At 41.0% G+C, this 12,858-nt stretch overlaps 1 long non-coding RNA gene across 4 annotated transcripts in view; it reads left to right on the forward strand.

The window, feature by feature from the left end:
• Positions 1-12,858, forward strand: part of LOC145813487 (uncharacterized) — a 39,191-nt gene that overhangs the window by 13,201 nt on the left and 13,132 nt on the right. Inside the window, exon 4 of one of the 4 annotated variants that reach the window (XR_014356602.1) lies at positions 7,559-7,832. The exons of 2 other annotated variants lie outside the window; for them this stretch is intronic. This is a non-coding gene — a long non-coding RNA (uncharacterized LOC145813487). Of the gene's footprint in view, positions 1-4,917; positions 5,196-7,558; positions 7,833-12,858 lie in introns of those variants that run through there. One more of the 4 variants, XR_014356604.1, reaches the window with a different exon arrangement.

Below are 12,858 nucleotides of genomic sequence, written 5' to 3' on the forward strand. Positions count from 1 at the left end.
TGAGTTATGTTGTAGTTGGTACCCGGGGAGTTAAAAATATCTTTCGGTGCCCACGTCCGTCTGTACAAGAGCCGGTAAATGTGGGGGTGGTTTTGAATTCAAGGTGCCCAAATGCCCTATCTAGGCTTATCGCTGGACGAATGTGGGAAAAATATTTTTGGGTGTCTACAAAGTCCTGCTGTATTGTAGTCGGCAAAAGTGGAAAAATGTTTTTTTGGGTGTCCACAAAGTCCTGCCGTATTGTAGTCGGCAAAAGTGCAAAAACGAATGATTTTAAAAATGTTTTTGGGTATCCTTGTCTTGTCGTATGAGAGTCCGTAAATGTGGAAAAACATGACTTTTGGAAAAATATGGTTTTTGAGAAAATGGTTTCTGGGAGTTCACTTCTTGCCGTATAATAGTTGGCAAAAGGTGGAGGATGTTATGAATTGGGTGCCCACTATTCCGCCGTATCAAGTCGGCAAAAGGTGGAATGTGTTGTGAAATGCGTTGAATCGGTGATGATATGTGTGACTTGTGATAAACTTATGAAATTACAATTTGATGTGTAATTTGGTATGGAAGGGGAATGCATATAGAAATGATTCGAAAAGAATGGATAAGGAAATAGTAATTAGATAAGGGATTGGTGATAATGAACTCGCCAGGTTGTATGTAATTATAAGGAAAGATTAAGAGTTTTGTTTCGTAATTAATTGAGAAATTGAATTAAGTGGGTTTATTATTCTTGTGTTATGTTGAATTATAATTGATAATTGTAGACACCCCATTTTTGACCGTCCTCAAGACTTGGACGTCACCGTTTGAACACTCGTTGATCATCCATGTTTGTGTTCGTTTGGAGTTCCCGGAGGTCTCGGCTACACGCCTTGCCTCAGGATCTCCGAACTCGACCGTTTAGTGTCTGATTTTGCACCAAACACTTGCATCTTGCCTTTGAGAGGCAGGGTAGGGCTTGTGGACCATCCCCACCCACCACCGGCAGTGGCTAGAGGCCACCGGCTGGTTTTTGCTGCCACCGGCAATGTATATTGCCGGTCGGCACTTTTTAGTGCCAGTCGGCACTCTTTTTGGCCAAAATGGCATTTTTGGCCGGCCGACTACTGTGCATCTGCTTTTGCAGATATTTTAAGACAGCTGTCTTGCTTTTGCTCCCCTCCATACACGTGTATGGAGGGATCTCCCTCTTATGAAGCTTGTCTTGTAAGCTTTACAAGACAAAAGCTTCTATATAGAGAGGGGCTCTCTCTTGGTTAGAGGGTTAGAGAGTTTAGACATTTTTAGAGAGGGAAGAACATAGACCAAGCTCTGGTTTTAGGGTTTGAGTTACATACACATCCTATCTCTATATTACTCTTGTGTGTGTTTTAGTCCATACTATTGCACACAAGCACCTAGTGTTTCACCTTCCTCTTGAAACTAAGGTTCTAAGGGCTTGTTCTTGAGGTTCTTGACTGGTTTGGAGCCAAGGAGGGCCATTGGAGCATCACTTGTAAAGGGATCTTCAAGGGTGAGAATCTTACCCCTTTTTACCCCATTTTTGCATCTTGTTTTTGCCTATCTTAAAATTGTTTTTGAGCTTAGTGCATAATACAAAAAAGTTCTGTTTTTAAGCCCTCTTGGTTGTTTATTAAGAGTGTTTTGTGGTTTGGAGGTGTTTGATCCCTCTTAGGCCTTGAAAGGCCTCATTTTGTGCTATTTTGTGCAAGTTTCGAGACTTTGGTGTTTGGGCCTCTTCACCACTGAAATCTTGAGGGATTTCAGTGGGGAAGATGGTGCCTTGAAGTCTCTAGAAGGAGAGGGCCACCCCCTCTCCTTGTTGTCCTTGAAAAGGGCATGTTTTGGCCTCTAAAGGGAGCCTATGTTTGAGTGTGTGTTGAGCATGTATAGGCTGTTTTTCATGCTTATATATCCATAATATAACATGATTTTAAATTGGTTTTGGTACTCCATGCATGCTTAGCATAGTTGCCATGTAATGCCTTGTGATCCCTTAACATGCCTTAGGTTGTGTGCCTTTGTTTCTAGCATGTTTTAGGCTTACATTTGTAAAGATTTTGTGCTTATCTTGACATGTTTTAGGTCTGTCCATAAGTGTTTGGGTTGATTTTGGCATGTCTAGTATAACCCCTTTGCATTTTGGCTCGTTGGCCTTAAGTGTGTGCATGTATAGCATGACATCTTTGCATTGATTTGGTGATTTGGAACCACCCTACATGCTATTTCAGTCCCATTTTCATGCCTATGTGTTTGCCTTGAATGCTTCTTTAATGCTTTGAAAGCACGTGTAGCATGTTCCATGCTTTGGTCATAGTGCATGCTTTGAAATTGAGCCACTTAGATGCCATCTAGGGAGTTCCCTTTGCATGGTTTAGGTCTGCCTTGAACCTATTTTAAGCCCTCTTAGCCTCGTGAGGCTTGGTTGGCTTGGCCATGGTTCAAGCCCCTTTGACTTGCTTCAAGCACTTAGGCCATTTGTTGCATGTTTGGTTTGATTTGTTGCTTGGTTTGGCTTCATGTTTTAACATGATTTTCAATGCTTATGTCGCATGCTATATGCCCACGATTACCTTCTTTCAAATGTGTTTGAGGGTTGTCCAATTTGTGCCTAAGTGTTGGCCTTTCATCATATGTATGTGTGCATGTGTATTTGGTCCTTCATTATAGCACTTTGGCCCTTGTTTTAGGCCTTATTAGAGCTGCCTAAACCATGCTTAAGTCCATCTTGCCATCCATTTGCATTGCCTCATGTTTGCTTGTATGCTTGCATAAGTCCCTTGCCATGCCATGTTGCACCCTTAGCTTGTATGCCTAAGTCGCATTGCATCTTACATGCATGCCTTATTCCTTGACTTGGTGATAGGAATTGGGCCTTAATTTATTTGATTGGTTTGCATTTCATTTGACATGAAAGTTGCATACTTGATCCTTTGGCCATCATGCATGGAAATGCGTGATTGGTGGTCCGAGAATCGAGGCACGTGCCCCTTTGAGTCATTACCATGATAAGGGACATGATTGGTGCATATATGCCTTGAATTGTGCTGCCATGCTTTGCCTTGCCCTCTGTTGCTGTCATTTGCAGATTCTGCAGGAACACTCTGTCGACCGGCAGTGTATAATGCCGACCGGCAATCATTTCTCTGCCGACAGCTTCATTTTGTGCCGATGGCCACATACCACTGCCGGTGGTAATTCCACTCAGCCGATGGCACTCCCCAATGTCCAGGGATGCAGTCCTGAGGTTTTGGCGGCCTCCAGAGAAGTGAAGGAAGGAAAACAGAGGCAGCTCATGCATGGCGGCGCGTTTCTCGAGGCGATTTTCCTGTTTTCTTAGCTTAAGTTATTTTGCTTAGTTGATTAGGCAATCTGTAATATTTAATTAGCTTGCGTAGTTAATTAATTTGTATTATTTATTTGGTCACTCCGAGTAAGGGCAAATCTGTAATAAGCGTGTGTGAGTGGTGTGTATGTCTTCCAATCCCCACTTCTTTCTCCCCTTTTACTTACCTGCTTTGTTGGTTAGTATTAGGGCACATTTAATTTAGCATACCTTATGCTATGCATGCGTGCATCCATGCATTTGTATTGCACGCATTAGGCTCGGTGCATCACACTAACTGCATTTGAATTTCAATTCAAATTTGAATACGTGATAGTTGATCGCATTTCACATGCCATGTTTAGGATTAGCCGAGCCTATTTAATTGCATCCTGTATGTGTTGCATTAGGCAAATTAACATGAGTTAGGACATGCATGTTTGCTAACTAGTTTATTGTTTTGGCACGGAGTACGATGTAAGTATTTATGCTTTAGCATCTCGCATGCATGTGAGTGTTGCCATGACAGTATGCTTGCCATGCGGCTAAATGCTTATATGATAAACTGCTTGAATGCCTGTGGGTGGAGGTTGGATTGTTTGAGTTGGAAAAACTCATTGAAATCCGTGTTTTAAGCCTACTTGCGAGTAGCAAATTCCAAAGCGTTTTTCAAAACAAACGGATATGCAATGCTTGTTTCCAAATTAGGCGACCTAGTCTATACTGGTTTGCTGCGCGCATAACATAGTAATTCTAGGCTAACAATTGGTATAAGAACACATAACGTTTTCAAAAATGGATATCACGGTTAGTAGAGGCCGGTCTTCGGACCGGGCGAAAGGGGGTGCTCATAGCTGACCTTCCCCGATCGTACCCAAGCTCCCGAGCCGAGACAACTCCGGTGATGACGGACATGTGGCCTTTGGCACCGAGTCAGGGTTTCCTAAATTTCCCCATTAAAAAATATTTAGGTGGCGACTCTGTATCTGGCAAAGCAGTCCATGTTTGGCACTACTTTTTCAAAAATCTGTTTCTCAAAACGATTTGCCGGATTTGAACTCTTTGGTTCAGATTTAGAACCGTGACAACAAATCGAGAGTCCGAACTGTAGCGAGGTCCCCCTTCGCGGACGTGTTACAATAATGCAAATGTGGATGTGATGTAGTTGTTAGACAAATAAGAGTTAGGTGTAGGAGAATTGTTATTGAATATAAAGGAGATTTGGATTTCTATGTTATGGAGTCATAATAATGGGAATTAGTAAAAAGGAAAATGGAAATTAAATGAGGAATATTTTGGAATTGGTTAATAAATTTAAAATGATGTTCCTTAAATATATTTGTTTGTGAAAAGGATTTATGGTTTTTCTGATAATGAGGGATAATTTTTATAGCTGAAAGTTTTCCTTAAATGTTCAAAGAAATTTTGAGAAAAAGATACTCTACATATAATATTTTGAGCTTACTAAATGTCACCCTATTATATGGTATCACCTTGCATGCATGATCACTTCTATCTGTGTGTTAGTTATTGTTGTAGAACTATGAGATTCCTACTGGGCAATTGTGCTCATCCCTCGTTTTATTTTTTTCCAGGAAGGGAATTTGGATCCAATAGTTGAAGAGTTAAGAAGTCCATGAGTCTCTTTTGTGTAATTTCGTTGTGGATGTGAAGGAAATAAATATTGTATGTTGATATTTGTAATTATTTATTTGTAGCTCCTTAGTGGAAGCTTGGCATGTATCATTGTTATTGTTGTATTTTTTGAGAGAGAGATCATGTATTATTATGTTTCTATTACTCAATAGTAATAGATATGTGTAAAAAAAATAATAAAAAATAAAAAAGGACCAAAATTACAGGCTTTTGGTAATGTTTCTGAGTAATTAAAATTTGGGGAGTGACAAAGCTTACATGGGTATCATAGCCACAATAGGAGGACCCTACCACCAATCATAACCACCTTGCTTCCACCAAAGGCCACCCAAACCCTTGTCTGGGTCAGTCGTATAGCGATCCCGGTATTCCCTGTTGTTATTGAACTGTAATCCGGACTTGGTTCCGTAGATTTGTTGTTGTCTTATCCTCTTTTCTATCCCTTACTCTTTATCTTAGAGTTTTGGGTTGTGTTGGACTTGTTGGGAATAAGTTGGTGATGTTTTAAAACTTAGAAATCCTTGCCCAGTTTTTGGTCCCTCCGCTCGAGCGGCTCTTTTGACGCTCGAGCGGGACTCTGTTGTTGCTTGTCCGCTCGAGCGGGGGTGTTGGCGCTCGAGCGGGGAAACCACCCATCCAGTATTTCGTCTGCAGTGGTATACGCTCGAGCGGGGGAGTTTGACGCTCGAGCGGGGCGACTTTTATATAAAGCCGAGATCCAACCTTTTTGTTCACTTTTTGATTTCCTTTCTCTCTCTTACTTTTTCCGAAAAAGCCATTGGAGAGCACCTCACTCTAAAACCAAACTTCTCTCTTAGGATTGATGTAGCTAGAGTGTTTTCCTCACCTTGGGCCTTTGTAAGAAGTGTGTTGATCGTCGAGGGCTTCGTTGTGATCCAAGAAATTTGGGATTTGGAGCACTTTGATTTCGGGTCATCTTCTCCTTTTGAGTTCTCCATTTGAGGTAGGGATTCTCCTTGTTCTTTTTCAATACTCCGTCTATAGATAGACATGTGGTAATTTTTGTATTGCATGAAAATTGTATCAGGTTGGATTTGTTTGAAAATTATGAGATAAACCTAGGGTTGGTTGTGTAGAGAATGGGTTGGCTTCATTGATTGTTGTCTTGGCTAAAATAAATATAAATTAGCATGTTGTGGTTAAATGAAGAAAAGTCCTAAATTATATTTTGGTTGAGTAAATTAAAATGGGGATTTGTTGACCATTGTGTGTAAATCTCTTTTGTCAAAATGAGTGTGGTAAGGGTGTTAATACCTAAAGGATAAACCATGGCTTTGGAGTTGATTTTATGGAAACAAGATTAGTGGAGTTGGTTTTGTGATAACAAAAAGGAAATGGAATCGTTTTTGTGAAAATGAGGGAAGTGTTTTCGAAATAAGTTTGAGAATTGGATTGTTGTATCTTGAGTGTTGAAGACACATGTAGAAGTTGTATCTTTAACTATCATGTTAATATTGTTGTTGGGTTTATGATTCATGATATTTGAGTCTTTTAATAGATGTACTAACTATATGCATCTAGGGGTTTTGTCCTTGGTCATCGGTGGAGGATGACACGGTTGTGTAGAATTGTCGGGTTTGTAGTTTGCCATTGATTAATTGAACATCGTATGTGATGAAGTGCTAGATACATTATATATATGTATATTTGCTCGGAAGGAGATGGTCATGTGTTCTTATGCTTTAACACATTGCTGGTGTCTTGATAGTTTATGTATATGCATTATACATGTTGGTTATGCCTTGATGTGCTGTGATTGTTGGTGTTATGCCCCGTGCTGAGAATCAAAGGTATCATACCCTTCCAGCTAGCACCTGGAGAACTGACCGCGTTGAGAATCAAAGGTATCATACCCTTCCAATTAGCGCCTGGAGAACTGACTGTGCTAATAATCGAAGGTACCATACCCCTCCAGCTAGCACTTGGTAAACTGGCTTGTTGTTAATGTTGTTGAGTGGGGTGTATTGTTGGCTTACTACGCACATAGCTAGTAGAGCGAAATGGGATTGTTGTTTCGTTGTAACTGAAAATATCATGGATTTGATTGGTTAGAGTTCGGAGGACCGAGTTACTCCATTGGTTGATTGTATACATGTTAGTGGGTTGTAAATTTATATTTTTACATAGATATGCATGTATAGTTATGATAGTAATGGAAACGAACCAAAATGTCATTTTTGTCTTTTGGAAAGTATGGAGGAGAACAAATGTTTTTAAGATAAACATGTTTGAAAAGGTACATCTGAGTATGTATAGGAAATGGAAGAGAGTATCGGGCTTAGTGTGATTACTTCCTAAGTATTTGTTAATGTTATGAAAGATTGGGAATGGGGGTTAATGAAAGGAAAAAGGAAAGACAAACCACTTGTAGCGTTGAATGAAACGGTTGTTTTCGAGAAAAGTTCATACATATATATTTTGTATAAACTGTCACATTACTATTCTAGTATGAGAATGAGTGTTCATGATCATAGCTATCTGTAAGTTGTTATTGTTGAGGATCATGTTGAGTTCCCTACTGGACTATATGTTCATCTCACGTTGTTGAAATTTTTTCAGGTTTTAAGCAGGTTGAGCTGCAAGATTTGGATCTACTTATTTACTGGCCACGGGGCCTCGGTTATGTTGGCGGAATGCCATTGTTGTAAAAGGGTTACACCCTTCTTCTTGTACCTTAAGTGATGTAAGCCCAAGGGTAATTTATTAAGTATGTTCATGTAATATTTACTTTGCATACGAATGAGAGTATTGTTAATCACTTCTACGGATTGAATGTATGAGTTTATTTCCGCATGTTATCCTTGAAATTGAATTAAGTTAATGAATTTGGTAATGACTTCGAGTAATAAAAAATGGGGCGTGGCAACTTGGTATCAGAGCTAGCCGGGTTTGAATACTTTGGGCTCGTGGGAAGTGGTTTTTACCACAGTGGGTTTACTACGTATTGTGAGGACGTTGCATATAGATATCATGAAAGTTAGGACTTATGTGTTGCATTTATGTGAGCATGGGATTCAGTCTCCTGGATAATATTCATAGTCGGTGGACTTACTTTGAGGTCCTTTTGGAAACATGCTTGATCAACGTGGTTTCTGATGGGAATTCCTTGAGAGTTCCGGGATGAGTGGCTATCTTTGTGGACTTGATTCGATTATGTGTTTATCTGTCTAAATGATTGTATGCAATAGAGATGTAAATTTTGAGACTAAGTGTGTCTTGTAACTTAACGGTAGTGGAGTGTGCCTCAGAGAAGGCTATTGTGTTTTGCGCTAAGTGTGTTTTGCCTTCGTGTTTAATAGGATGTCTATAAGAGGGAGTAGAGGTCGGATGAGTTGTAGGAGCGCCGGGAGAGGCACAGCAGTTCCTTTAGTACCTGCCGTTGCAGCATCGGCTGTCGGCAAGGATGTCGCACGTGAGATTGTGAGAGCAGTGCAGGACGCCCTAGCTCGCACTGAGGGCGGCAGTGGGCATGCTCTCAAACTTACTAAGGAGTTCTTTCGCTCCAGTCCACCAGAGTTTGTGGGGGAGGCTAAACCGTTGGAGACTGAGAGTTGGCTAAAGCAGATTACCAAGACTCTTGATATGCTCAGAGTCGAAGATGAGGAGTTGAGGGTTTCTTTGGCGACTTTTCAGTTGAAGAGTGATGCGAGTTATTGGTGGAAGTATGCTAAGAATAATGTGGGTAGCACGTGGGTTGCTTTTACCGAGGCCTTTTTGGCCAAGTATTTCCCTCTTTTTGCTCGGGAAAGGTTGAGGGATCAGTTTTTGGAGTTGCGTCAGGATGATACTCCTGTGGCACAGTTTGAGATGCGGTTTGCTAGCTTGTCGAGGTTTGCTCCAGAGTTGGTGGCAACAGAGGAGCGTCGTTGTTTTGAGTTTGAAAGGCGATTGTGTTTCGATATTCGGGAGAAGGTAGCTGGATCCTTTTGGAAGGATTATTATAATTTAGTCGAGGCAGCGGCCCATGTGGAGGCCATGATGGTGAATGATGATGGGGTTAAGGAGGAGACTGTTTTGGTAAGTCCTACGGTTCCTAAGCGCTCTAGGCTTAGTAAGGGGTGGAGGCGGAAACATGCTCAGTCGGGGGTTGGTTCCTTTTCTTCGTCAGGGGTTTCGGATTCTTCTGTTGGGAGGTCCGGGGAGGTGTAGGTTTCAGACCAGTCTTAGAGTAGGGGGTCTGGTGGTTGTTTTACTTGTGGTCAGCTGGGCCATGGTAGACGTTTTTGTCCTTTGCGTGTAAGTTCTTCGGGTGTTTCAAAACCCAGTCAGACTCAGTCGTACCCGTCCAGTCGGGGGCGCTACCGGTACCAGAATCGGGTAGGCCAGGCTTCGGGAGCCTCGCGAGGGGCGACTTATTAAGTAGCCCGATAGTATTACCCTGGAGGGGGACTTTTGTGTTGTTGGCCGGTGGTGTATCATGTGAATCATCTTGTTGTTGACCGGTGTACTGTTGGATGCTGAGGCACCATGTTTTTGTATCGTATATATATGTACTTTGTTGTTTGTTTAACCCTCAGGTATTGGGGAGTATGTATGGGTTTTAAGCTCTCTTTTATATTGAGAAGTTGTTAATGGGGTCAATGATCCTAATGTTGTTGCTTGCTTGGTACTGTATGATGAGTTAGTTGTGTGACGGCCTGTGTGCCTTATTCACTTTAATGATTATTTGTTGAGAACGGGAATCCGTGGGAGAATGTGTTAGATGTGGTGGTTTTGAGAGTTGCGAGATGTTGGCAAGGTTATGTGTGAATGTTGGGTATGGTTGTGAGTGGAGGCTGGCAGCATTCTTAAGAGGAAGAACAGGTTGTGTTCTAGGGTGGCGAGATTAGCGTCGGTCAAATTGTCCTTCGTGATTGGGTTGTTATAATTGAGGTTTACCAAGTCGGTTTTCGGTCAAGGAGATGAGCAGGCTTGCTACATAGCCATGGGGGGGGGGGGAAATAGTAATTCCCTTAGACACAGTGTTGGTGTGGTTTGATTTTAGGAGATCTAGTGAGATTCCAAAATTTGGGGGTTTGTGTGGAGAACTCCGCGTGTGGGGTTAGTGGCACATCGGTGTGTGGATTACTGAGTATGGAGTTTATCGAGTTGTTTAGTCAGCTTGTTGGTATCGGGTTTTGGGTTGACATCGGTCACCTTGAAGTTAGTCTCGTTTGTTGTAGACTTTATATGTTGGTTAAGGAAAACTGAAACTAATCGAACATGTTATGCCATTGAATCTGACGGTTGATAGAATACATTAATTTTATGTATTGATTAATTGTGTATAGAACCTTTGTGTTTATATGCATTGTGTGTAGAGGAGGAGATGGGGGATGTACTCTGTGATTTAGGGGAAGATGGGGGATGTACCTCTAAACCGGATAGGATTGGGAGGAGATGGAGGATGAACTCCGTAGATACAGCTCATATGCTTGTCTAGTGAAGTGTGGATACAGCTAATATGCTTATCTGTTAATGTGTAATATGCTTATCTGTTGTGGTAGTGTAGATAAAGCTCATATGCTTATCTTTGAAAGTGTGATATAGTTTTTATACTTATCTGTTGATAGTGCTGTTGTTATTTTTATTAACTATCATTATAGAAATGTTATGTTCTATGTTGGTTGTGGTATCACCGTGTGCTGGTTGTTGATAGTGTTATTTTGGAAAGAAATGGAAAATAAAACTTTTCCTAGTATTTGGGCCACCTAAGGGTGCTGTTGGGAAATTGATTTAATTCAAGGGTTTTGAGGAATTTCAAATGAATGATTTTTGGCAAATAAATGGTGGATGACTGTGTATTAGATAACACTGTGTTGGTGAAAAATGTATACAAAGTTTTTGAGTTTCGCATGGAAAATGCAAAGTTTATTTCGAAATGTCAGCATTGAAAATTTGACTATCTTTGAGAAATGTCTCTTGAGCAAGAAAATGTTTTCTTATTATTTACTCAAATGGTTTGCTTTGGTCGTGTTGTTGCATAGTGACTTAGCTTGAAGCGTTGGTCAGATGTGAGTAAACTGTTTCAGAAGGGTTGATTTTGTTGTGGCTTTTATGCCTACAGTGTTGTCATTTGGAACGTGTTCCCTCGGTTAGTCTCTTCCTTGGTAAGAGTGGATTAAAGGTTTGTAGTGAGAGTAGTTTCTTTCCTAGTACTCGGGTGTTGGTGTTGTGTGATCAGTTGGCCTTGTGTTTTGGCGTATCCTTAATTTCGGGGACGAAATTCTTTAAGGGGTGGAGGTTATAGCGATCCCAGTATTCCCTATTGTTATTGAACTGTAATCTGGACTTGGTTCCGTAATTTGTTGTTGTCTTATCCTCTTTTCTATCCCTTACTCTTTATCTTAGAGTTTTGGGTTGTGTTGGACTTGTTGGGAATAAGTTGGTGATGTTTTAAAACTTAGAAATCCTTGCCCAGTTTTTGGTCCCTCCGCTCGAGCGGCTCTTTTGACGCTCGAGCGGGACTCTGTTGTTGCTTGTCCGCTTGAGCGAGGGTGTTGGCGCTCGAGCGGGGAAATCACCCATCCAGTATTTCGTTTGTAGTGGTATACGCTCGAGCGGGGGAGTTTGACGCTCGAGCGGGCGCCATGTCTGTAAAAGTTCTGGGAGCGTGCATCCGCCGCTCGAGCGGGAGATTGGACGCTCGAGTGGGGATCTGTGAGTGACGCTCGAGCGGGGAGTTCGACGCTCGAGCGGGGCGACTTTTATATAAAGCCGAGATCTGACCTTTTTGTTCACTTTCTGATTTCCTTTCTCTCTCTTACTTTTCCGAAAAAGCCATTGGAGAGCACCTCACTCTAAAACCTAGCTTCTCTCTTAGGATTGATCTAACTAGAGTGTTTTCCTCACCTTGGGCCTTTGTAAGAAGTGTGTTGATCGTCGAGGGCTTCGTTGTGATCCAAGAAATTTGGGATTTGGAGCACTTTGATTTCGGGTCATCTTCTCCTTTTGAGTTCTCCATTTGAGGTAGGGATTCTCCTTGTTCTTTTTCAATACTCCGTCTATAGATAGACATGTGGTAATTTTTGTATTGCATAAAAATTGTATCATGTTGGATTTGTTTGAAAATCATGAGATAAACCTAGGGTTGGTTGTGTAGAGAATGGGTTGGCTTCATTGATTGTTGTCTTGGCTAAAATAAATATAAATTAGCATGTTGTGGTTAAATGAAGAAAAGTCCTAAATTATATTTTGGTTGAGTAAATTAAAATGGGGATTTGTTGACCATTGTGTGTAAATCTCTTTTGTCAAAATGAGTGTGGTAAGGGTGTTAATACCTAAAGGATTAACCATGGCTTTGGAGTTGATTTTATGGAAACAAGATTAGTGGAGTTGGTTTTGTAATAACAAAAAGGAAATGGAATCGTTTTTGTGAAAATGAGGGAAGTGTTTTCGAAATAAGTTTGAGAATTGGATTGTTGTATCTTGAGTGTTGAAGACACATGTAGAAGTTGTATCTTTAACTATCATGTTAATATTGTTGTTGGGTTTATGATTCATGATATTTGAGTCTTTTAATAGATGTACTAACTATATGCATCTAGGGGTTTTGTCCTTGGTCATCGGTGGAGGATGACACGGTTGTGTAGAATTGTCGGGTTTGCATTTTGCCATTGATTAATTGAACATCGTATGTGATGAAGTGCTAGATACATTATATATATGTATATTTGCTCGGAAGGAGATGGTCATGTGTTCTTATGCTTTAACACATTGCTGGTGTCTTAATAGTTTATGTATATGCATTATACATGTTGGTTATGCCTTGATGTGCTGTGATTGTTGGTGTTATGCCCCGTGCTGAGAATCAAAGGTATCATACCCTTCCAGCTAGCACCTGGAGAACTGACCGCGTTGAGAATCAAAGGTATCATACC

The sequence above is a fragment of the Camellia sinensis genome, chromosome 15, assembly GCF_055761805.1.
Source record: "Camellia sinensis isolate YWXY chromosome 15, ASM5576180v1, whole genome shotgun sequence".
Taxonomy (NCBI): Eukaryota; Viridiplantae; Streptophyta; class Magnoliopsida; order Ericales; family Theaceae; genus Camellia; species Camellia sinensis.